A 27,298-nucleotide genomic window follows, 5' to 3' on the forward strand; every position below is an offset into this window, starting at 1 on the left:
TACACTTTTCATCTGCCTTAGATAACTAAACAGCATTACCCAGTGTTTGCTGGATACCCTAGCTGTTCCCTACAGTAAGTAGAGATATATATGTTACAGAGGTAATGTTATATATGGACTGAGGTTTTCAAAGGAGCCTAAGGGAGTTAGGTGCCATCCCCACTGAGGGAAACGTTTGGGTAAGTTAATTAGAAACTCTGCAGTGAAAATTGCAAATCTTTTATTCAGCTGCAGTGCTTGCCCTTTGAATGATCTGAACTATTTCCTGAAGCAATTCATGAAAAATGAACCTAACTGAGAATTCTGCCACTCGTTCAAACAGCTCTTAGCAGGAATAAAAAGGCCCAGGGCCAGATTCTCAACTGGTGTGAATTGGCACACCTCTGCTGAAATCAACAGATCTATGCTGATTGATACTAGTTGAGGATTAAACCCTAAAATTCAGCATGTAAATTATTCATTGTGGATTATTCAATCAGTCTGAAATATGTGTTTAATCAGAAAGCATACAGGGGAGGGAAACTGAAGAGGACACACATAGGAGAACAGTGAAGATAAGGTATGGGGGTGGGGAGGTGAGAAAAGAGAAAGAAAGAGCCAGGAAGGGAATAGACATATGTAGTTTCTAACAAATTTCACCCACAAAAGCTTATGCTCCAATACTTCTGTTAGTCTATAACAGGGGTTGGCAACCTTTCAGAAGTGGTGTGCCGAATCTTCATTGATTCACTCTAATTTAAGGTTTTGCATGCCAGTAATACATTTTAACATTTTTAGAAGGTCTCTTTCTCTAAGTCTATAATATATAACTAAACTATTGTTGTATGTAAAGTAAATAAGGTTTTTAAAATGTTTAAGAAGCTTCATTTAAAATTAAATTAAAATGCAGAGCCCCCCGGATTGGTGGCCAGGACCCGGGCAGTGTGAGTGCCACTGAAAATCAGCTCGTGTGCCGCCTTTGGCACGCGTGCCATAGGTTGCCTACCCCGGTCTATAAGGTGCCAGAGGACTCTGTCGCTTTTTACAGATCCAGACTAACAGGGCTACCCCTCTGATACTTAACAAATTTCATGCATCTGCACAGAGTTGGCAAGACAGGGGTATGAGCCAAACCAAAGCCAGGCATCAGAACACCCCTGAAAGCCTGGAACTAGTTCTAGGCCACTTATTGCAAATGGTTCTCTCTTTATAATGGGCTCCAATATTTACCTGGACCTAATCCATCCTTGAGCGTTAGTGTGCTGGAATTGTGGATCAGGTTCTGAATTCTATGGCTTGACTATCACTAATATTTTTCTCTGGACATCTACTAATGGCTATAAAATAGTAAGATGAGGCACTGAGACATAAACCGTTGGTATCAGAGGCCCGGTATGAGGCCTGAACTGAAATAATGGTCAAGACTTTGCTAACATAAAGCAAAGTTAGGCTGTGAGTCAGAGGCAGGCCCTGCTCACAGAAGTTGGCAAGAGGAAGGCTGCTAAAAGCACGTGTGCCAGGACGGCACCAGAACAGCCTGGTATGAACACATCCCTCAGAGATAACAAGGAACAGGCAGACCCAGCCTAAAGACAGGGTCAAAAGGACAATATGAAAGGACAATACGATGGATAGACAATATGAAAGGACAATACGATGGATAGGCTTCTTTGTTCAAACCAACCTGTACCAGGAGAAAGGCAGCACCCTAATGCATAGAGGGGCTGTACCTCAATGTGTTCGATGATGCGTAACCTGTTTGTACCTGTATAAGAATGCATCCCTGAGTGGACGTCTTTGTCTGGCCTAGGGGGCAGTGGCAAATCCCGCCACTGACTGAGCTGGTCCAGTGTCAGGGAGCACATATGTACTTGCAGAACTGTAGACATCTGATCTGGGGAGCTAGTGACTGTTTTGTTTGACAATAAACCTGGCCGGGTGCTTTCGTACCTTATTAGAGTCTGTGGTCATTCGGCGGTTCACTCGAGATCTGCTGCACCAGCGATCTGCGCAGAGCTGGAACAGCACACAGGGAGAACACACATGCATGCAGCTGACTTATCATTGAACAGAGCAGAGCACCACACTGGTGATGTCTGACAATCCATGTTTTCACAGAGTGCTTGAGAAAAAGGTAAGTGGAAAAAATCCTGTTGTAAAACTTCTTGCAGGTTTCCCAACCCCACTCCTAATCACTGGAGCCTGCCATCTGGTTCTTGGCTCATCCCATTCTGCCTCTAGGCCACTTCACATAGCTCTCAGTAGGAGAAAAAAAGCATTTCTGTTTTCAATTTACATTATTTCCTGCCCATTTTTTCCCTCAAGGAACAACTCCATAGCTGGGCTTGGGTTGCCTCTGCTGATTAAGACTTTATACGAGTTTCCTGGAGTCACTCACAGTTCAGTAGTCTGGCTGTGCCCTCATAGCTCTTGTCTGGGTTAGGGTTCGAGATGAGCCGGGACAGGATCCTTTTATCCAACCCCTCTGAACTATGGTCCCTTCAGTATCTTTAAAACGCTGCCACCAAAAGAATCTGCCTTCCTCAGTAGTCTTTAACATGTGTCTATAATATACAGTAGAGCAGGCTTCTAGCTAGTGGCAGCACTCAGAACAATCCCCAAGATAACTTCAAGCTGCCACAGGGCACCACAAACATCACGGACAAGGAGTTATGCACTGCATAGTACAGTGCTGCTGAGGCTGGAATGCTCTTTAGAGTTTATATGCTTAGGTTTTGCTGCTCTGTGCTCCTAACTAGTCTAGCTGTCTTGCTGCTGTTGTGTGGCACGAGGAGACCGTGGACATGGTAAATTCAAAGCAATCCACCTCCAGTTACCCTCCCCTCTTCATCAGAGCCCCCCTGTAATGACCCTATATAGGGTGATCGTACCTCCTGTTTTGGTTGGGACAGTCCCCTTTCTAAGCTCTGTCCTGCACGTCATGACTTTTTTGGCAAAACTGGGCATTTGTCCTGTTTGCTCTTGACAACTGATCATCATCTGGCAAGAGCAAATTGGACAAATGCCCAGTTTTCAAACTGTGGGGCGCGTCCCCCTAAGGGAGCCTGGAGAAACATTCGGAGAGGGAGTGATGACGCCAGGAGGGGCTTAGAGCACTGACTATCTTTTACTCACTGTCCTGTTTTCAGCTTAGGGAAATATGGTCACCTTAACCCTGTGAAGAAGTGGCCACTAGAGGGCTACAAAAGGGAGCTGCAGCTGCAGCCTCTGGGCAGACTAACAAGAGCAGGGATAAAAGGCTGTTGCCCAATCAGAATAGGGTGGCCACTGGAGAGACAGCAAGCCACAGTGAAGGGGCTGCCCAAGTTCAAGCTGGAGGAAGCTGTCTTGCGAGCAGAGCCGGCTCTGGCTTTTTTTGCTGCCCCAGGCAAAAAAGCCTCCCGCTGCTCCCCCGGCGGGGAGCGCGGCGGGGAGGGCGCCGAGCCCGGCCGCGGCCCCACTCTCCCCGACCGGCCGGAGCACCGGGAGGAGGGCAGCGAGCCTGGCTGGGGCCCTGCTCTCCCTGACTAGCCGGAGCGCCGGGAGGAGGGCGGAGAGCCCGGCTGCGGGCCCACTCTCCCCGGCTGGCCGGAGCGCCGGGAGGAGGGCAGAGAGCCTGGCCGGGGCCCTGCTCTCCCCGACTGGCCAGAGCGCCGGGAGGAGGGCAGAGAGCCCGGCCGGGGCCCCGCTCTCCCCGACCGGCCGGAGCGCCAGGAGGAGGGCAGCGAGCCCGGCTGTGGCCCTGCTCTCCCCGGCCGGCCGGAGCGGTGCGGGAGGGCGGCGAGCCCGCTGCGGCTCTGCTCTCCCCGGGTGAGCGCCACCCCCCTCCAGGTGCCGCCCCAAGCACATGCTTGGTAGGCTGGTGCCTGGAGTTGGCCCTGCTAGCGAGACCAGTTCTCTGCCAGAAGGGATCAGTAGGAGATTTAACCAAACAAGTCCCCGATTGCACCACCCAAGGTCCCTGGGCTTGGACCCAGAGGAGGGGGAGCTGGGTCTCTCTCCTGCTTCCACATGAACATGGGCAGAGACTGCTGAGAGCCCTAACTGGGGATGGCAACAAGAATAGGAATATTGGACTCTCTTTGTGCACCTGCTTTAACTTATTTTATTCCTGCCTTGTTGAAGGAAGAAGAGAAGAAATCTGTAAAGGGGGCAGGCCCAGAAAAGGGGTTAGGAGAGACCCTGAGATGAAACCCCAAACTCCTGGGCCCATTGAGCAAAGGACAAGTAAAGGGGCAGGTAGAACTTGGGCGGGGCCAAACTCCTTTCAGTCCTGAAAGGGGGGGGAGACACAAGTAACCCAGCTGGGGGACTGGAGTTACAAACGAAGGCTAGGTCTACACTACGGGGGGAGGGGAGGTCGACCTAAAATACACAACTTCAGCTATGCAAATAGCGTAGCTGAAGTTGCGTATTTTAGGTCGACTTACCTGGCTGTGAGGACAGCGGCGAGTCGACCGCTGCCGCTCCGCCGTCGACTCCGCTTCCACCTCTCGCTACGGTGGAGTTCCGGAGTCGATGGCACAGCAATCAGGGATCGATTTTATCGCATCTACACTAGATGCGATAAATCGATCCCCGATAGACCGATTGCTACCCGCCGATCCAGCGGGTAGTGAAGACGTGCCTGAAGACTGATGGATGTAGGTCCCATCCCTGAACCAACTAAGAGAAACTGAGGCAGGGATGCCTGCAGTTCCATGGCAGACCACCAGGAGGTGCTTCAGAGCTCAGGTCCCTCAGTTATAACATGGGGTCGCAGCGGTGTAAGTGAAGCAGTACAATGGGTTCAATTCTTTGCAGGCCCTTGCTGAGACTAGGTAAGGAGAATGTCATATGTGGGGTGCAGGATAAGGACTTGGAAAAGTATATCCGATCTAACAAAAGTCAGTTTTGGGCCTAGCAACAGTGTATGTTTTGGGGTGGGTGAAAAGGTGACATATATAGCTGTTTGTGCTGTATTTCCTGGCTTCTGTGGGTTTGAGTGGGGCGTTATTTCTCAGGTAATCTTAACTCTACCCTTTTGTGGCATGCAAGCCCCACAATGTATTGTTTCTCTCCTTTGTTAAGAGTCAGTGACAATTATTGTACAAACCATCCAACAACACAAACACTCCTTACTAAAAGCAGCATAGTCGAGTTAATATAGCACAGGGGTTCTCAACCTTTTTCTTTCTGAGGCCCCTCCAATATGCTATAAAACTCCCCAGCCCAGCTGTGCAACAACAACTGGTTTTCTGCATATAAAAGCCAGGGCCGGCGCTAGGGACTAGCAAGCAGGGCAATTGCCTGGGGCCCCATTCCACAGAGGACACCGCGAAGTTAAGCTACCCAGGCTTTGCCTTCAGCTCCAGGTGGTGGGTTCAAAGGCCTGGGCTGCAGTCCCACATGGCAGGGCTTCAGCTTTCTGCCCTGGGCCCTAGTGAATCTAATGCCAGCCGTGCTTGGCGGACCCCCTGAAACCTGCTTGCGGCTCCCCAGGACAGCCCGGACCCCTGGTTGAGAACCACTAATATAGTTCACAAAACTAATACTAAAAAATACTGCCTCTCCCCCCCCAAAAAAAAGGGGGGGCTAGATTTTGGAAGGATAAATGAAAGCAGAATCAGAACTACACAATCTACCATGTACATCATCCTGCAGAAAGTGTCAGAGTTAATCTTGTTAGGGTAAAAACTTGATGATTCTGGTTGATTACTCTTGATTTGCTTGTGGTAGAGATGGTGTGTGAGTTGGGGTAGAGGAATGTGTGAGAAGGTGATGTATGTAGTTGTATGGCTTTATTGTGTATTTCCAGGGTTTTGTGGCTCTGGGATGGATGTTATTTGCCCATCACAATTGTCAGGAAGGAGTTAAAATTCAGCCAGCAGAAAAGACAGAAACCGCTGAGAAGCAAGGACATAGTTTCTATCAATACATGATAACTTAGTTCAGCTTATTGATAAGAAGGAACAAAGCTTGTGCCCATGGAAAGAGACAGTTCAGCGAGGAAAACAGGATCAGGCCCAGACAAGCAAGCAGGAATATTTCAGTAGCACAAACGGCACTGACAATTGTAAACAATTGATAAGCTTATATGGTCAATGCCCGCCCAGTAACTTAGTTCTTAGAACAGAATAAACCCTCCCTTCACAGCCCACCAGATATCTGTAAGCATTCATCCCTACCCCTACCCCCACCCCACCCCGGCTAATAATATGGTGGACAAAGTAGGGCTGTCTGGATACCTGACACCATCCCCTGACAATGCTACACTGATGACAACCTCGGACTGTTGCACAAAAACAGACAATTACATTGTGTGCTCCTGTTCTACCCTTCACCTTTGACCTCGTCCTCTTCTGTTGTGGATATCCTTCCTCTTGGAGATGGGGAAGTTGCTGTACAAGTATTCGCTACTCAGTAGTGTTTCATCACCGCTGCATCTTATTACATGTACGGACCATTACAGTGCCAGGCAAACGCTTCCATGTGCCTGCAGATTACTGACTCATTTACCCTAGGTGATGTGCACCTCCCTGGCTGTGTGTTTACTGGAATGACAACAGCTCCTCGGTGGTAAAACAATCTATACCTAGACAACACACTGGTTCAACTAGCCAAGGAGCTACTTCTCAAAGTGGTCCTGGCTGCTGCATCTGCGTTTACCACCGTTCATAACCACATCAACAAAGGTTGCGTTCAAGTCCAGCTCTCCAATCAAACCATCACCTGACTGAAAGATGCTGTTCGTAATGCATCTTACAGCCCCATCTCCTGGTGGACAATTGTCCTTCTATATTTGTGTTACTAACCTCTCTTGTCATGTGTGGGTACTTTATACACATGCTTAAAAATCTTACTATGTTTCCTACCATTACCCCCTTCCCCCAATTCTCCTCTCCCTCCCCCCACCCCCAGAAACAGATCATGTATATCAAAGTATTTAAAGTATTGACTTTATCTCACTTAAAAGTTCGATTTGTCAAAAGGAGGGAATTGTCAGGAAGGAGTTAAAATTCAGCCAGCAGAAAAGACAGAAACTGCTGAGAAGCAAGAACATAGTTTCTGTCAATACACGATAACTTAGTTCAGTTTATCAGTAAGAAGGAACAAAGCTTGTGCTCATGGAAAGAGACAGTTCAGCGAGGAAAACAGGATCGGGCTGTAACGGGGCAGGACTCACCCGGCGCCTCCTGTCGGTCATCCTGGGAATTAGCTCTTCAACTGAGGAGCGCCCTCTGCAGGCCGGTGTCCCGCTTCCCACTGGGTCCCAAGTCCCTCTTGGACCCCAGTGCCCCTTTCAGACAGGGTGCTGCCCCCTGCAATACCCTGCAGTCTCACTGGGTCTCCCCTCCCCAGGGAGCCCCCACCCCCTATCTCCACCTCACCTCAGTCATAGGCTACTGCCAGTCATCAACTAGCCCCCGCTCCCTGGGGCAGACTGCAGCATAAGCCACTCATCACATGCAAGGAGGGGTTTGGACCTGCTGCCTCGGCCTAGCCTTGGGCTGTCCCCTGCAACCCCAGTACCTATTTGGCCTTATACTAGGCCGCAGCCTGGGGGATTTCCAGGCCAGAGCTCCCCAGCTCCCTTGGCCTTCCCCCAGTCCTGTTCCACCCCAGGTACCTTATCTAGCTTCCCAGCAGCCAAGCCCATCTCCCTCCACAGCTAGAGGAGACTGTGTCAGCACCTGGCTTCACTGGCCTTTATAGGGCCAGCTGGACCCTGATTGGGGCGTGACCCCCAGCTGAGGCTGCTTCCCCAATCAGCCCAGCTTTTCACCTGCCACAGCCCTCTCCCAGGGCTGGTTTTAACCCTTTCAGGCCGGTAGCGGGTGACCACCCCACTACACAGGCCCAGACAAGCAAGCAGGAATATTTCAGTAGCACAAATGGCACTGACAATTGTAAACAATTGATAAGCTTATATAGTCAATGCCTGCCCAGTAACTTAGTTCTTAGAACAGAATAAATCCTCCCTTCACAGCCCACTGGATATCTGTAAGCATTCATCCCTATCCCCCTCTCCCCCCGCTCCTTCCCCTGCAAGGTAGTCATAGATGTTTGATGCAATTAGGATGACTTCTATATGTACGTAGTGTTCTTATTTTTATCTTTGTTCAGGGTTCTTTCTCGACTTGTAACAATGTCTGTCTCTGTAGGTACAGATAAATGCAAATGAATTGATAAGAGAATGTATATAACTGGCCACGGTGGCACCATATTTTTGAAGCTGCTTGTCAGTCTTTCCGCTACCGTAAATAAACCCCCTTCAGTATTGTCTGTGCTTGCCTGATTCTTGGGGAAAAGAATCTTCTTGCCTAACACAACCTTAATGGTTTTTAATGAACTTTTATACTATTCATACAGACAAAAACGTTCATTAAAAGAGTTCAGATTGCTACATATTTGTTTTGGAACAGGCGCTGTCATTTCTCTTTTAATTTCTGTAAAATACCATGGAAAGTTATGGATCTATGTTAATGTTTAACCATCCAGAGAGTCCCTTTGGGTTCTGGTGCTGCAGAGAGGCCCTGCACCTTACAGAGCAAGCTCATCTGAATCCAAGAACTGGAACAATTCTGTGCTCACCCTGTGAAGCCCTGTGTTAAAATATTGACATGGCATTAGGGCCAGTTGTTTCATTATGCAGGAATCATTGTACATGAAAGTTTCCCTTAGTGTAAGGGGACTGTTGCCCCCTTACTAACACTCAGTGGGGGTGTTTTGGTTGGCTAGCTCCCAGCACTAAAAGGGGAAGGGTCGATGGCAAATCAGGAGCCTGAGACTGACAGTCCCCAGGAACCATGGGGAGAGGCCAATGCTCCAGATGAGCCTGATTGACAGGGCGGGCAGGCTAATCAGGGAGTCAGGAGGCCAGAAGGGGTCCCGTCCTCCGTGTGAACTGGAATGGCCTGAGTCAGACTGAGTGGGGCCGAGCTAAGGAGAGAGCAGGGGCCCAAGCTGAGCTGGAGAGCAGAACCGTGCCAGATCCAGAGCCAGAGACGCAGCCCAGGGAGAGCAGATCCTGTGCTGGGAGCAGAGCTGCAGCCGCAGAGCCAGAGACGCAGCCCAGGGAGAGCAGATCCTGTGCTGGGAGCAGAGGTGCAGCCACAGAGCCAGAGACGCAGCCTGGGGAGAGCAGATCCTGTGCTGGGAGCAGAGCTGCAGCCACAGAGCCAGGTGTGGTGAGCAAATGGGGCCAGCCAAGGGGGAACCTGGGCAAAGGGCCCAGCACAGAAAGACACCCCCAGACAAGGGCCCTTGCAGGCCAGACCGGGAGGGGGACCGTAACCTGACGGGAGGCTGACGCTGGGAAGAAGGGTCCCACCACTCAAAGCCCGGAAGTGTGTGGCCACCACCATTGCAAGTGTCCAACCCACAGCGTCTCTGCAGCACGGCCTGGGCCTGAGAAGGAGGCCTGGGACCTACAAGAAGCAGACTGTGACCTGCCCTGACATTCCAGAGACACTGGTTGTAATGTTCCCTGCCACAGAGCAGGGTGATGTGTTTTCCTTTAACCTTTCCCATTTTTCCTTATTCTTTTTTAAAATTAATTGTTAATTAAACAACTTGTATTTGCTTTAAATTGTATGAAATGATCAGTGGGTCAGGGAGGTGCCCAGTACAGAGAGAGTACCCCGGAGTGAGGACACCCTAGCCCCTGTCCTGGGTGACCACAGCAGGGTTGGGGGTCGAGCCCCCCAGGAATCCTGGGCCCAACCTTGTCGGGGTTTACGAGGACACTGTCAGACAGGAGAGTGGAAGGGAAGTCCTCGAGGGCAGGGAGGCCTCTGGGTAAAGGAAGTGGGAGCGAGGACTCGGATCCTTTCGCTAGCCCACTTCACCGGGGTAGTGCAGAAGCCAGGAAAGTTCCCCACAATAGCGGGACCATTCCCCCGCTTACATTAGCTTGCTTACTACATTCAGATATTGCAACTGTACCGTTGTACAATGAGCTGCTTTCCTTCTAATCCCTTCTGCACAGAGACACAAGAGGAGAGGATCCTTGAGCCCTCTCTCCCCTGTACTCCTGTTAATGACTTGTCAGTGAGTATTATGCATCCTTGTCTGTGCCTGAGCCACAGAAAATGTGAGTCTTTTACATCTCCAGTTATAGAGCCTGGCTGTGCTTTCAGGTCTGTAGGTTCCCTAGTTCAATCCCCAGTGTGTGAGCCAAGATGGCAGCTGTCAGCCAATCAAGCTGAGTGTAGCAACAATCGGTCCAAGTGCTGATGGCTTGAGACCCAGTCTGTTGTTAGAGCAAGCCAGAGTGGGAGTGCCATCTGAAGATGCACAGTGCATGAAATGACCAGTGTATAGACTGTAACCATCATTCCCAATCTTTACACAGTTGTGTTCCATAACTGCTCCCTCCCCTCTCAGGTAAGATCTCTAAAGGAGGAGAACTTCCTCAGGAAGCAGACAGGAGAGACTAATTTTCAAGGATTTAAGGCTGATATTGCTACAAACTGTGCCCAGATGGTGTTTGATACCAGCCTACCCAGCATAGTCACCACTGGTGCAAGGCATTATTAGCTTTGGAGCTGTTCTCACCCAAATTGTGCAACATGAGCTTTTCTGTCGTATGGATGTACTTTGGGGAAAGATGGATTTCAGGGGCTAACTCATGTCTCCTCCTCTATACTTAAAGGCCATCTCCAGATGCAGAGTCACCACTGCAATTCTGGAAAGGGAAGGGGAAGGATCAGTGACTCCCTGAGTGCCCCTAGGCTGCCTCTGCAATCCCCTGCAATGCAGGATGGGCCAGGGAGAAAGCAAAGGCAGAGACAGTGCAAAAGCTAGAGCTGGGTGAAAATTTTGTGACAGAGCAGTTTGCCATCAGAAAACGCTGATTAGATGGAATCCACGTGCTTCTCAGGAACGTGTCAATTCCACTGAAACTTTAGACAGAAACCAGGCTGCCTGGTGGGCCACCCGGCCCCCAGGCTGCCCAGCTTCTTGGGTGACTGGTTTCCCGGTCTCCCATCTCAGCAAGCTTCTGGGCTGGCTGACCAGCAGATTGGCTTTCTTGGCTCCTCAAGAGCCCAGCCTCCTGAGAGGCTGGGTCCCCATCCAGGCAGCAGAAACACTTCAGTTATGGAAAATTTTGACTTTTTGTCCCAATTCAGAATTGCCCCCTTCCCCCTCCCGCCCCCCAAGAAAACTCATTGTGGGATAGAAATTTCCCTGCTAACTCTAGGAAAAACATAGATACGTATGTTAGATACATAGGTCCACTGGCTATTTCCTTCCGTGGAGTGGAGAAGCTGGAATAACTTGGGATAATGCAGCCTCTTAAAGGCAAAACCCAGCAACAACAAACCACACCAGCCAATGTGGGATCAAAGGGATAATCAGGAAAGGAGGCCATGCAAGGCAGTGGCTCCTGAGGTGGCCCTTTCTATTATGCATATCTCTAGTTGAACCTAACGAGCCTCCAGCAATGAAGGCAGGGCAAAAGAGCAGCCCTTACAGGAAGCTAGACAGGAAGACCAAGCAGAGATCCAGATGCTGCTCTTATTGCGAAGGCTAGTGGTTTAATGAACTGCCAGAATTGAAAACATGGAGCACACTTGTAGTATCTAAAGGGAGAAATGTAAGGAATTAAGCACATTTTTCTAAGACACTTTTATTATTACAGAAAAAGGACAGATTTTTTTTTAATGGAAGCGGCTGGAATCTTTAAGAGCTCATATTCACATGGAATATAGTTTTTTCTTATATGCTGCTGCAAACTTAATCCTCAAGATCAAGTGCTATAGGTGAGTCTCACTAACATTCACCACCATCCTTCAGAACAGATATTTACATCATCATATCACTTGCTTTTATTGAACTGTAAGAGACCTTACCTTATTAGGGCCTCCTCTTAAGGCTACCTGATACTTCCCACTGTAAGACTCTGTTATCGGTTGCTTAGAATTTTGCCAAACTGTAATTATTTGGACTGAAATTTTACATGCTGAGGGTGTGCCTCAGGCTGGATACCTCTGGAAAAATTCAGCCAAATCTGTTCAGCCATTTCCATAAACAAGGCTAGTGAAGAATACATTGCAAAACAATGTTTAAAAAATTGTCAACTTTGTCTTTGAAAAGCTCGAGTGCCCCCATACTATGGCACATGAGCGTGAACTTTGTGACAGGGGTGTGCCTTTTGTTGTTCCGGTGCAAATCCACCCAAATTTGGCCAAGTTCTAAACCTTTGAAAAATCGCAGTTCATACATGTTCAGTACAGACTTCAGAGATTTGTTTGCAGTTAAAAGCTCTGAAGATTCCATCTTCACTGAGCATGCTCCATCCCCTCACAGCTCCTACATGTGACCAGACTGCATATATGCCATCCCCACAGAGTGGCTGAGCATATTACCTCCATCCCTGGGCTACTGGGGTGAAGCTGGACTTTCCTTGTAGTGGCTGCTCCTGGCCAGGAGCTGGGGCTGGGTCTGGGCCCTGGGAGTATGTCTGCACTGCCGTGAATGGTGTGATTCCCAGCATAGGTAGAAAGACGTGTGCTAGCTCTGCTCAAGGTAGCGCACTAAAAATAGCAGTGTGGATGCTGAGGCGCTGCAAGTGGCTTGGGCTAACCAACCAAGTCTAAACCCACTGGGTCTGAGCTCTGGCAGCTTAGCCCAAGTGGCCATCAGTGCCCTAATGCCCACACTGCTATTTTTAACATGCTGGGAGTTATGCTGCCAGCTGCAATGTAGACATACCCTGGAACTGAGAGCAGGGAGTCTGTCTCTGTTGCACCCTCAATGGCCATCTGCTGGTGCTCAGGCAGTGTGGAGGAGGAAGCCACCTTACTCAAACACAGAGGGGACATGAATCAGATGAGGGGACTTGTGGGTAAGGATGGAGGGGGAGGGAATAGATTGGGGCAAGGAGCCTGTGGTGGGAATAGTGGGACTGGAGGCTGGCAGTAGTAGGGGAGAGGGAAATTGGCACTGGAAGTCAGAGGATGGAAATTAAGTCTGGGAGCAAGGAAGGGGGGGGGGGGGGGACTGAGAGTCAGTGGATGGGGAAAGCGATTGAGATCTTCAGTTCATGACAGTTTGAACTGTGCACCTAAAAAGGGAGAAGGAACATGTTCCTCTACTATGATGGATCCTGCTATTGCCAACATCTCCATATAGGGGATAGTGGGCCTCTTGCAGAACCTGAAGATTCAGGATGCCATCCTGCAGGTTCAGAATGATGACTGGGAAGGTCTTGACCTGGGCCTCTCCATTCTTGGAGAAACCTAGCCCTATCCTGAGCCAGTTTGAAAACTTTGTTCAAGCCATGGTGGGGATTTTCAATTACCTGAGCAGAGGCTGTATTCGAGACTTATAGTTTGGTTTGGATTTGAAAAGGAAACAAATGGAAGACTGCATTCTGCACATGGTGCAGACACATCAAGTATTTGGTTATGCTGTTCAGCTTGTGCAACGCTCCAGCAACTTTCCAACACTTAATTAATTATAGCTCTAGGGTCATGCTGGTCAAATTTGAGGTTATTTACCTCAGTGACATCCATGTCTGAGGATCCAGTTCTCTACAGTCAATATGCACACCATGTCTTAGAGAAACTCCACCAAAACCACCTGTATGCAAAGCTAGAGACGTGTGAACTTGACCAGAACATGGTCAAATTTCTTGTAGATATTATCTTCACCCAAGGGACTAACTATGGACCCATGTGAGGTGGTAGCCATATTCGACTGGGCCACTCCAAAAGATGCGCTAGGGGTAAAGCAATTCCTGGGTTTTACTGGAGGTTTATCAGAGGTTTTTCTAGCCTGGTCACTCTGATGATGGCGCTCTTGAGAAGAAGATCCTGGTTCATCTGGTCCTCAGAATTCCAGTCTGACTTCGATCAGCTAAAAAGGGCATTCACCACAGCACCTATCCAGATCCTACTAAACCATTCATTGTGGAAGCTGAAGCATCAAGTTTACTATAGGTGCAGTATTATCCTAACAAACAGGCCCCTATATCCCGCTTTGTCCCTGTTCAGTCACTAAAGTCAGTAGAACTATTCATGCATAAAATTACACACATGAGTTAGTACCTTGCTAAATCAGAGTCATAGTCATCTTGCGCATCAGCTGGTTCATCCAAGACAAATGGCACAGAAACTGTGTTACCTATTTTTTTTAACTTCAGAAAGATAGTAGATATTAATTTCACAACCAGTGAGCTATCAATATAAAACCAGTTGTTCTTGGGTTTCCTTCCAGAGTGGGATTGGAGGCAGTAAATACTGAAGCAAGGAAAGGAATGTGGGTTAAATATTCATCTTAATCCCCACTGTTCTTTTCAACAGAGAATGAGAAGACAGTCCGTCTATTTAAATCCATTTTCATTCCCTCAAGCAGCAAAATATAAGGTTTCATTGCGTTGCTTACTCACTTGGAGTAGCACTTACTCACCTAAGTAATTCCATTAGCTCCCGTGAGACTATTCATGTAAGAAATTTTTACTGAGAATAAAATTTGAAGACTTCGGCCTCTAATTATTCTTAAATGGAGTCTTCATGACGAGGTGCAAATTAATGCCAGACAGCCAATATCAACTCTGTTGTTAGAGTTGACCAGAGGACGTCAATTCCATTTCATGGCAACTTTTGAGGTTTCGAAATTTGTTTTCATTCTCCATTGGAATAAAATGAAGCCTTTTGAACATTTTCATGAAAGCAGAAATTTACATTTCTATCACTCTATACCATGGTGGTATAGTATCAGCCTGCTATTAGGGAGACCTAGCCCTGATCTACACTACGAGGTTAGGTCAAATTTAGCCGCATTAGGTCGATTTTATAAGCAATGCGTCTACATAACCAATCCCATTCCGTTGACCTAAAGGGCTCTTAAAATCGATTTCTGTACTCCTCCCTGGCAAGGGGAGTAGCGCTAAAATCGACCTTGCTGGGTCGAATTTGGGGTAGTGCAGACGCGATTCGACGGTATTGGCCTCTGGGAGCTATCCCAGAGTGCTCCAATGTGACCGCTCTGGACAGCACTTTCAACTCCAATGCACTATCCAGGTACACAGGAAAAGCCCCGGGAACTTTTGAATTTCATTTCCTGTTTGTTTGGTCAGTGTGGTGAGCTCAGCAACACAGTCCCCCCAGAATCGCAAATGAGCTCCAGCATGGAGCGAACGGGACACACTGGATCTGATTGCTGTTTGGGGAGACAAATCTGTGCAGGCCGAATTCCAATTAAAAAGAAGAAATGCTAATATATATACCAAAATCGCACCGGACATGGTGGACAGAGGCTACAACAGGGACACATAGCAGTGCCACTTAAAGTTAAGGAGCTCAGGCAAGCCTACCAAAAGACAAAGGAGGCACTCCGGGTTAGAGCCCCATACATACTGCTTCTATGATCTGCTGTATGGCATTCTAGGGGGGGACCCTACCACTACCCCACCACTGTCTGTGGACACCTGCAAGGAGGCAATCTCATACAACAAGGAGAAGGATTTTGTGGATGAGGAAGAGGAGGAGAAGGAGAATGCGCAGCAGGCAAGCGGTGAATCCGTTCTCCCCGGCAGCCAGGACCTTTTCATCACCCTGGAGCTAATACCCTCCCAAGGCGGGATCCTGGACCCTGAAGCTGGAGAAGGCACCTCTGGTGAGTGCACATTTGTAACTACAGTACAGGGTTTAAAAGCAATTGTGTTTAATGTTTGATTTGCCCTAAAGAATTGGGATGCATTCGCGGCCAGTACAGCTACTGGAAAAGTCTGTTAACATGTCTGGGGATGGAGCAGGAATCCTCCAGGGACATCTCCATGAAGCTCTCCTGGAGGCACTCTGAAAGCCTTTGCAGAAGTTTTTTTGGGAAGGGCTGCCTTATTTTATCCTCCACAGTAGGACACTTTACCAAGCCAGTAGCAAGTAGGCTGGAATGATTGCAGCACAAGGCATGGCAGCGAATGGTCCTGGGCTTTGGTCTCATTCAAGCAACGTTCGGTTTATATCTTTCTGTGTTAGCCTCAGGAGAGTGATATCATTCATGGTCACCTGGTTGAAATAGGGGAATTTTTGTAAGCAAACAGTAAAAGGACCCCGTTCATGCTGGGCTGTTTGTGCTTGGCTAAAAGGGATCATCCCAGAGAATAGCCATGCGGGTGGGGGGAGGTGTGTGCTGTACATCCACCCAAAAACTGCAGCCCCTCCTTTTAAATGGCAAACCCAATTGGCATTGCTTGCTATGGGAAAGGAGGGCGCTGCAGTTTGAAATCATTCCCACATGTTATGAAGGCTGAAGAAGCCAATCCCGCGTACCCTTTGGTTTACCAGGGCTGCCTGGAAACCGAATTCTGTTGCCCAGCCGTGTGTGATGTGTCACCATACTGGCAGGTGCTCAATATAAAAGGCAAAATGCGACCTTGTACCTAAAGCACGTGCTGTCTGCTGTGAATTGCTTGATTCACTATGAAAGAGTCTCCCTTTTGTTCTCAGAAATGTATCATCTTAAATTTTACTCTCCCTTTTTATCCCTCCACAGGTGCAAATGTTTCTCTGCTCCCCCTAAAATCTCCGGCCCTGAGGTTATCACAGATTAGAAGGTGAAAAAAACGCACTCGCGATGACATGTTTTCTGAACTCATGCAGTCCTCCCACACTGATAGGGCACAGCTGAATGCATGGAGGCATTCAGTGGCAGAGGCCAGGAAAGCATTAAGTGAGTGTGATGAGAAGAGGCAGGAGGCAATGCTGAGGCTAATGGGGGAGCAAATGGACATGATGAGATGACTGGTGGAGCTGCAGGAAAGCCAACAAGAGCACAGGCCACCACTGCATCCACTGTACAACCACCTGCCCTCCTCCCCAAGTTCCATATCCTCCTCACCCAGATGCCCAAGAATGAGGGAGGGGAGGCTCCGGGCACCCAGCCACTGCACTCCAGAGGATGGCCCAAGCAACAGAAGGCTGTCGTGTGTGTGGTTTTCTTTTTTTTTAAATAAGTTTGAATTTGTCATGTGGCTACAATAAGCAATGTGTCCTTGTCCTTCCCTCCTCCCCACCCCACTCTACCCCACCTGGGAAACCTTATCAGTTATCTCCCTTTTTTTAATTAATAAAGAGAGAATGCATGGTTTCAAAACAACTGTGACTTCATTTCCTTTGCCACCTGTGATCGAAGGGGGGAGAGTGGTTGGCTTACAGGAAGTTAAAATCAACAAAAGGGTGGGTTTGCATCAAGGAGAAATACACACAACTATCACACCATAGCCTGGCCAGTCATGAAACTGGTTTTCAAAGCCTCTTTGATGTGCAGAGCACCTCGATGTGCTCTTCTAATCGCCCTGGTGTCTGGCTGTTCAAAATTGGCAGCCAGGCAATTTGCCTCTACCTCCCACCTGTCATAAAAGTCTTCCCCCTTACTCTCACAGATATTATGGAGCACACAGTAAGCAGTAATAACAATGGGAATATTGGTTGCACTGAGGTCCAACCTACTCAGCAAACAGCACCAGCCAGCTTTTAAACGTCCAAAGGCCCATTCTACCACCATTCTGCACTTGCTCAGCCTATAGTTGAACTGGTCCTTACTACTGTCCAGGCTGCCTGTGTATGGCTTCATGAGCCATGGGAGCAAGGGGTAGGCTAGGTCTCCAAGGATAACTATTGGCATTTCTCAGAGGGGTGGCCATGTTAGTCTGGATCTGTAAAAAGCAACAGTGTCCTGTGGCACCTTATAGACTAACAGATGTATTGGAGCATAAGCTTTCGTGAGTGAATACGCACTTCGTCAGATGCATGCAGATGCTTGAACAGCCTGGAGTTCCTAAAGATGCGAGAGTCATGCACCTTTCCCGGCCATCCCACGTTGATATCTGTGAAACGTCCCTTTTGATTCACCAGAGCTTGCAGCATCCTTGAGAAGTACTCCTTGCGGTTTATGTACTGGTTGGCAAGGTGGTCCGGTGCCAAAATAGGGATATGCATTCCGTCTATTGCCCCACCACAGTTAGGGAAACCCACTGCAGCAAAGCCAGCCACTATGACCTGCACATTTCCCAGAGTCACTACCCTTGATAGCCAATGCAATCGCTGATCTTCTGCTACTTCAATCATAGCAGTCCCCACAGAAGATTTGCCCACTCCAAATTGATTCCTGACTGACCGGTAGCAGTCAGGCGTTGCAAGCTTCCACAGGGCTATCACCACTCGCTTCTCAAAAGTCAGGGCAGTTCTCATCTTGGTATTCCTGTGCTTCAGGTCAGATGAAAGCAACTCAGAGTTCCAGGAAAGTGGCCTTACACATGCTAAAGTTTTGCAGCCAGTGGGAATCATCCCATATCCGCAACACTACGTGGTCTCACCAGTCTGTGCTTGTTTGCTGGGCCCAGAATCAGCGTTCTACTGTATCAACCAGCCCCACTGCCGCCATGATATCCCTATTGCCACAGTCTGTGCTTTCAGGAACATCTCTGTCCATGTCCTCATCACAATCATCCTTGTGCTGGCATCTCACATACTGCAGTATAATGCACAAGGTGTTTACAATGCTCGCAACAGCAGCAGTGAGCTGAGCAGGCTCCATGCTATGGCATCTGCATGGGTAACCCAGGGAAAAAAGGTGCAAAATGATTGTGTGCAGTTGCTTTGAGGGAGGGAGGGGAGAGTGACTACATGTACCCCAAACCACCCATGACAATGTTTTTGCTCCATCAGGCATTGGGAGCTTAACCCATAATTCCAATGGACAGCAGAGACTGCAGGAACTGTGGGATAGCTACCCACAGTGCACCGCTCTGTGAGTCAATGCTAGCCACAGTAGTGAGGATGCACTCCACTGACTTAATGCACTTAGTGGGGACATACACAATCAACTGTATAAAATCGATTTCTAAAAATTGACTTCTATAAAATCAACCTAATTTTGTAGTGTAGACCTATCCTTAGGGTGGCTGACCAGGCAAGGCAATTAAGTATTCACCACTGGTATGACATATTTAAGGGTTGGTCACCCACCTGGTCTGTAGTTCTAAATATAGTTTTTCATTCCATCATTGTTCTATTAGTAATACAGACTGTTATGTTGGTTCTAATGCTCTGCATGTGCTTCTGGATAAAACAGATGTACAGTGGAACCTCGCTATAATGCGATCATTGGGGTCCAAAAAATTCAACTGCAGTAAATGCGGGGTTGCGTTATAGCGGGGTTCCACTGTACTTGTGTTCAATTTGCAGCAGTGTGTGCGCCCTGGCTAGCGGGAGGGAGCGGGGGGAAAGAGGGAAGGGGGGCAGCCAGCAGGGCCGGCTTTAGGCTGATTCACCCCAGCAGCGGTCGTCTTTGGGGGTCCCGCTCCCCTGGCCAGAGCGCCGGTCAGAGCGTGGCAGCCCCGCGACGCCGGCCGGACCACGGCAGCCCCGCGACGCCAGCCGGACTGCTGGCCGGACCCCCGCGACCCCAGCCGGACCGTGGCAGCCCCACTCTCCCGGCCGGACCGACCGCCCGCCGCCGGGGTGGGCTGGAGCCGGCCCTGCCAGGGACAGAGGTGAGAACCCCAGGAGCCCACCGGGGCTGCAGGGAGAGGCACTCCTGGTTGCCTGTGTACGGCTTCATGAACCATAGGAGCAAGGGGTAGGCCGGTATTGGCATTTCAGTATACCCAACGGTAATTTTCTGGTCTGGGAAGTAAGTCCCTTCTTGCAGCTGCTTGAACAGCCTGGAGTTCCTAAAGATGCGAGCGTCATGCACCTTTCCCCGCCATCCCACGCTGATGTCGGTGAAACATCCCTTGTGATCCACCAGTGCTTGCAGCACCATTGAGAAGTACCCCTAGTGGTCTATGTACTGGTTGGCAAGGTGGTCCAGTGCCAAGATGTGTTCCATGTATCGCCCCTCCACAGTTAGGGAACCCCATTGCAGCAAAGCCATCCACTATGACCTGCACATTTCCCAGAGTCAGTACTCTTGTTAGCAGAAGGTCAGTGATTGCATTGGCTACTTGGATCACAGCAGTCCCCACAGTAGATTTGCCCACTCCAAATTGATTACTGACTAACCGGTAGCAGTCAGGCGTTGCAACCTTCCACAGGGCTATCGCCACTCGCTTCTCAACTGTCAGGGCAGCTCTCATCTTGGTATTCCTGTGCTTCAGGGCAGGGGAAAGCAAGTCACAAAGTTCCATGAAAGTGCCCTTATGCATGCGAAAATTTCGCAGCCACTGGGAATCATCCCATACCTGCAACACTATGCGGTCCCACCAGTCTGTGCTTGTTTGCTGGACCCAGAATCGGCATTCCACGGCATGAACCTGCCCCATTACCACCATGATGTCCACATTGCCAGAACCCTTGTTTTCAGGAACGTCTGTGTCCATGTCCTCCTCACAATCATCCTCGTGCTGGCGTCGCCTAGCCAGGTTCTGCACATACTGCAGGATAATGCACAAGGTGTTTACAATGCTCACAACAGCAGCGGTGAGCTGAGCGGGATCCATGCTTGCCATGCTATGGCGTCTGCACAGGTAACCCAGGAAAAAATATGTGAAACGATTCTCTGCTGTTGCTTTCACGGAGGGAGGGAGGGAGGGAGGGACGACATGTACACAAAACCACCCGCGACAATGTTTTTGCCCCATCAGGCATTGGGAGCTTAACCCAGAATTCCAATGGGCAGTGGAGACTGTGGGAACTGTGGGATAGCTACCCACAGTGCACCACTCCATGATTCGATGCTAGCCAAGGTATTGAAGACGCACTACGCAGACTTAATGCACTTAGTGGGGACATACACAATCGACTGTATAAAATTGCTTTCTAAAGATTGACTTCAATATAATCAACCTAATTTCATAGTGCAGAGATACCTTTAGTTTCAATTCTTTTTCTACCTAATTCAGAGTAGAGTTTTTCATCCCACATCACTATAAATCACAGAGTAGGGACTTGAATCTACCATGCCTACATCCCAAGCCAGTTGCAAACCACAGCTGCAGAGTTTGTCTCTTGCTGACCCAGAAACCTTCCTAATAACATTTTTATTGAAACCAATGCATCGCTTTGAAAGAGCATATTTCGCCCAAATTTCACTTTGGCAAAAATATTCCAACCATCAGTATCAGTTATGTGGCCGCAACTTCTCTGAGAGTTATGTCCATGTAACCAAGAACAGAATTAGGCTCTAAACATATAAAGCTGTTTCCACTCCCCTGTCTTTGGCCAGATCTGGCATTAATCTGGGACTTGGGCCTTTTGTCATTAGAACAGCCTTCTTTGACTTATTTTGTATCCTGAAATAAGGCAGATATACTGGCATGCATCCTTCTTCCACCCACACACCCATAATTGTTGCATTTGAAACGTTCCTACTGTCCCACTTTGAGTTCTATTTGCACCGTCATGTTGTCCGCCTGCTCCAGCCTTTGTGAAATTTCCCGGTATAGGTGTATGTTCCTGCTGCTCTGGGAGAAGTCTTGGAAGATGGCATACTCTGTCCACACCCTCATCAGCACCTGGGTGTGGTTGGTGGGCCAGGTGGCTGCTCTCAGAGCAGGATCCATGTTCCCCTCTATTGATCTAAAGCATGCAGCAGAAAACTGTTCTGATATGGTCAGAGCAGCTTGCTACTACCAGAGATGAAAATGTGGGTACAGGGACCTTTGTAGTTTGAACTCTTTTCTTCCTGACTCTTACCACTGTGGGAATGGGGTTGGAGGACTATTGAAACTTGAGCCCTGGTACACACCCCATACCCACTCCCACCTCAGGTGTGCTAGCTGATGCACCCTCTTCTTACCTTCAGACGCATGCTTCTGGGTTTAAGTGTGGACAATAGGGGGTTATGGCCCAGCCACAAGCATGCACACATGTGCAGACACCAGTGTAGATGCACCCGCAGATGAGGAACTCAACATTTCAGGGTAAGCAGTGAAGGCATGGAAGTACGGCTTGCAGCATCAGCAACACAGTGAAGCATTGCACTGAGCTGAAGGAACGTCAACAGAAGAAGGAAATGACAATGTCAGTAACTCACAGAGCAGACCCCAAACTTGTTTTGCTTCAAGGGAGCCCCAAACTTCAGCTCCACAGTTCAAATCATCAGTGCTGCAAGGATCTGCTCCACGGCACTGGGGGAGTAAAGGGAAAGATGGTAAATCAGTCTAAGGATACAGAAACCCCGTCCAAAGCAAAGCCAAATTCCATAGGGACAAAGGAGAGTTAAAACTGGCCTAAAAAGCTGTAGTTCCAACTCTGATAGAGAGCCAAGAGAGACTGGAACAGAATGTTCTGGAATGGGTGCCAAGGCAGTTGGTCCCAGTATGACACTGGCCTTCCTGTGCCTCAAGGGCCCAAAATCTTTGTGGTGTGGGTGTGTCTGGCCTGTGCTGTGCCAGGGACCTGAGACCCAACTGTAGAAATCCATTGACTGTGGTACCTTCTGAGCAATGGTCCCCAACTTGCAGCCCTTGGAGGTGACAGTGTTAGGAAGAACACATGCATTTGATTATGGTGGGAAATGTGCTCCCTGCACCACACCCTGTGAGTGTTAAACTGAAGCCAGAATCAGGTTTGTGGCAATGGGGAGGATATGGGAGTGCCCACGCCTCCTTAGCTACCTCCCAACACTTCCCCTGAAGCTTCAGGAATAGCTTTGGTGCGAGCACAGAGTGCTCTGAGCTGAGCAGCCACTGTCCCTTCTCTGCTCCCATGTTGAATTGCAAGGGAGGATGGAGAGGGAGAGTAGCTGTGACAGCTCCATTGCCTGCTTTCCTGAAGAGTTATGGGAGCCCCAGGGAAATCAGGAAAAGAGCTCGATTAGCTCTGCTGAGCCTAGGACAGTGCCTGGTGAAGGATGGCTCCCCACTTCCACACAGGGCTGCTCAGGAGAAGCGGAGAACTAATAATTTCTCTGATTCTCTACTCCAGCCCACATTAGAGCAACCTGAGGGCTGCTCTATGTTGTGCCAGGAACCATATGCCAGCTGGGGAATGCTGGAGCATAGCAAACTCAGCCAATCTCCTTCTCTACCTCCTGCCCCGGGGGCTGTGAGGAGGGACACATAGGAACTAGCCATGCTGGCCCTACGCTGCAGGGGATTCCCCACATTTTTCACACACTGAGGTTCCCCTCTTTGCACAGACTTCAGGGCACTGATCTAGACCAAAGGGCCTGATCCTGGAAACACTTCAGTTACTCAGAGGTGTAATGTTGGCAGGATTACACCTAAAGGCAGCAGGAATAATTCTATAAAACAAAAAAGCTGTTGGGCTATAGGGCAGATAGGCCTGGGAAAAGGGGGAAACATGGGCTTCCTGCTCTAAACAGAAACACTGGACTTCTGTAGAAAGCAAAGCTGTACCTTGATTTCTAAGGGACCAGAAATCAATCGAAAGGGCCTATGAATTTCACTGCAAATTAGAACCAGGAAAGAGATACTAAATTATGCTTTATTCTGTGACTACATGGAGCTTGCATCTTGGGGAGAGAGAACTTTTCATATGATCTTATGCTGGCATTTTTCTTTCTCAGATGAGTTAGGATTTGGGGATGGGAGTGATGGGTTTCTGATTGGGGGTGGGGAGAGATCTGATGAATTCAAGGTGCTGGCCATGGTTTTGTTTTTTTTTCCTTCCCCCATTACATTACTACATTAGGTTTGATTCTTTCTTTTTATTGGAAGTTGGTGCCAGATTGCTCTTGCTGTCAACTTTCCTCTTTAAGAAGTTGTAAAGCTAATCCGGCTAACCTAGCGAGAATCTGAGGTTTTTCAAGATAGGATAAATAGATCTGCTTTCTTTTCAGGTAGGAATAGAGCTTCTCACGTATATTCTTACCTCGTGTAACAAAATATTAAGCATTTCTTTCTCTATCCCCATCCTGCTTTGATAACACTATATCCTTCCCTCCAGATCTCTTGGCAATATTACAGATTACAGAGCATGTTATCCTCTGTTAATGTTACAAGTGACTGTATATTTGTTTTTCTCTTTTTATTTTTATTTCCAATTGAAAATGTAATAAGTTGGAAACGGTTTTCTAATGGAAAATAGCTAGTTGTGATATTTCAGATCTATAGGATCCTGGTTTAAGTAGCGCTACTGAAAGGAACAGTACAGATTATAGCAGGCTATGCTTGGTTGGCTAATAATTTGTCTGAGTTGTCATTGCTGATATGTATCATTCATAAAAGATTTTAAAATAGCATGCGTTTTGTTGCAGATTGCTATGATTTTGAGGAATGAAAAGACATGGACAAAAATGTACTAGACTAATATGGCTAGGAACATGCCTATATATGTTCAAACAATCATATTACTACTTTGGCTTCATGCTGAAAAATTTAGGAGGAATTTTTAAAATATCAAAAACAATCGTTTTCTATTTGCTGAGGAAGAATTACTTTTGTTTCTTTACAATTTGGTGAAAGAAACTCTTTTTAAAACACAGTCGTTGTTTTGGAGTATAAGATCAGTAGGCATATATTTTGTTTGTTCATACACACGAAAGTGTATATACGGTACATTTGGAGCATAGTTAGTGCCCTGGAGGTTAAATTCTCTCTTTGTAATGAATACCTTTACTGGACATTGTTTTTGAAAATAACACACAATGCTTTTATATTTAAGTATGTCTGTACAACAAATTAGCACACAACATGACTTACAGTAATGTAAAAGTATCTCTCTTTGATTGCCTAGTAAACTCACAGGAATATACACAGAACTCCAGCTAATTGAAATGGGAGTACAAAGAATGCAGGATCATTACAATGCATTTGGCATGTTTTAACTTTAATTTAAATGCTTGCTCTTTTTCAATGACTTTTTCATATTTTTGGATTTTAAAGAATAGCCTCTTTTACACTTATTTTCTTTAGATAGATTAATGTGTGTGGTGGAGGAAGGGGGTATATTTTATGTTTGTTTGTTTTTTTAATTAACCAAACACATGCAGGACTCTTTACAGAGTAAAAAATACAACCAGAAAGCACTTGCAGGGATATTTTTAATTAAACAAATTGGCTGAAAAAAAGTAGCCTTGTTTATGCATTTCACCATAACTATTTTAGTCACAGGCAGGTTTGCCAACATTGAATTTCAAAAATAAGGGATTGTTTTTCTTAGCACCCCTTCCCCTACCCCTCCTGATATTATTATTATGAATGATGATGATAATAATAATAATTAATAATAAGCAGTACTCACCTACATTCACCCAAGGTATTCCTTGCTGCCTTTTGCAGCACTCAGCAACTCCCAATCTGTTGTATAGAGATGAAGAAACAAGAGATGTCCCTTGTCAGAGGGGACAGTTGGCAACTCTGTTCACAGCAGTGTTGTGAGGGAATTTTGGGGAAATGATTTGAAAATAAAAATCAATGTATACTGTGCGTGTATGAAAATTATTAATATTACTATGAGTGTTTCCTCATTGCTCAAAGAAGCAGAAACATTTCCCATATGGAAAATGGGCCCCATTCTCCTTTTTTTTTAATATATGTAGACATGAATGAAAAAAAAATCATCTGAGATGGGGAGTGAACAATATCTGTATTTAATAAATGTCAAATAACATTTAGGAATAGGAACAAAACACATACACACACGTCTATAAAGCTGTCTGTAGCATGAAATAACTGCGGAAATGGGAATCGCTGACACATTTTAAAAATGTCTAATGTGCCCTTAACCAATTCTGTAATGTTGCTTTAATACAAATTCACGATAATATTTCGTAAAGGACTAATAAATGTCAGGTAATAAATTGAATGAAAAAAATAACATCTTAGAAATCAGATTTCCTTAAAGCACTCTGCTAATGAACACTTACCGTGCAGTGCAAAGACACTGGCAATAGATTGTGCAGATTATAAAAGTGCAGATTAGCAAGGTCCTATTTATGTGTATCTACATCTATATCTATATCTATTTATATCTACAGAGCTCTTTGGGAGTGGATCTTAGAGAGAATTGCTTTCATTTTCCAGGGACGTATATCTGTGGACATACACCCTATATATAGAGACAGAAATAAAATAATGCACTATCATGACTGCACTATTTTCACATTGTGAAAATAAATCTGCCTGATAGTTACACACTTTTAAGTGTCTGATAAAAATATGTGCCACTTTACAAGAAGTTTCCTTATGAATGCCTAAATGTCTAATCCATGCCCTACATATCTTGATTTTATTCATGTTGTGTTCCAAATATATAGAGTCTCATGTAGAGGCTAATTTGTGATTGAAGGCAATGTCCCAGAAAATTATTCTAAAAAACATTAAGATCTTCTTAATGATTAATTTGGTAATGGACTTCTTTTCCTATTAAGCAAAGCCTGAGAATACATGCTGGGTATATTAACCCTTTTAAAGACCATAATTTGATTTAAACAAATTGTTAGAAGGCGTTTATAGTTCTAATTTATGTTTACAGCTCATTTTATAAGATTTTTTTTACTCTGTTTTACATAATGACAAAGATTTCATCGCAGTAAATAAGAACTCTTCATAATAAAGGAAGGGCTGGAGCTATTTAAATGCAGCTCTAACAACAGCTACCATTTCAAAAGCCTTTATAAATAAATAAAGCACAGTAATCATAAGATGTAACCTAATTAAAAACATCTAATAGAAGATTTCAAACAGACTTTAAAATGTAATTTACTGGGCCTTCCCATCTCATATACACTCTATTAGGAGATCTTTTCTTAAATCTATAGGTGAATATTTTTTTCTCCTCTTTCCTTCATATTTCACATAATAGCTTTGACTAAGTGTATTCTACGAACATGTAAAATAAAATTCAGACGTGATCGCATAATATTTAAACCACTGAACAAGATATCATATCGGTTCCTACTTTATGACATGCACACCAGTGGAGTTTCATATTTCAGTATTCTTCACACTAAGGAAATGGAAACTGTAATTACTTCGATGAGCTACACATTTTTGCTATTTGGTGTGAGTTGAAAAAATTGTTTGAGTTCTCAAATAAATATTTGATAATTCTAGAATTCTTATATGTAAGAATTATAATATATGTTCTTATATAATTTTCATTTTTTTCATATATATATATATAATTCTTATTTCCCCAAGACATTTTGTGTGGCATTAATGCCAGCGGTTGCATTTTCACATATTCACTCCAAATGTTGCTGTGCCGTTTTCTGGATTTAACTCTGTATTGAAAGTGTAGATACAGCACAATAGGGAAAAAATGCCAAACTATAATTCTGAACTCTGAATTCTTGCTTCTTATGCTCAAATAAGAATTGCTTATACCAATTTAGAACCTAACACATGTTATATCAGGCAACATTAAAAGAACGTTTCAACATAGACTCAAATAAGTTGTCGTGTGTGTTGCTTAAT

The 27,298-nt window shown here is 46.6% G+C and overlaps 1 protein-coding gene across 2 annotated transcripts in view; it reads left to right on the forward strand.

The window, feature by feature from the left end:
• Positions 1-23,578: 23,578 nt before the first annotated feature.
• The window catches only part of ASIP (agouti signaling protein), a 221,262-nt gene continuing 217,542 nt past the window's right edge, over positions 23,579-27,298 (forward strand). Inside the window, exon 1 of one of the 2 annotated variants that reach the window (XM_024105096.3) lies at positions 23,579-23,718. The gene's annotated coding sequence lies outside the window, so the exon portion shown is untranslated. The remainder of the gene's footprint in view (positions 23,719-27,298) is intronic. The other variant, XM_024105098.3, reaches the window with a different exon arrangement.

Source organism: Chrysemys picta, chromosome 13 (genome assembly GCF_011386835.1).
Source record: "Chrysemys picta bellii isolate R12L10 chromosome 13, ASM1138683v2, whole genome shotgun sequence".
Taxonomy (NCBI): Eukaryota; Metazoa; Chordata; order Testudines; family Emydidae; genus Chrysemys; species Chrysemys picta.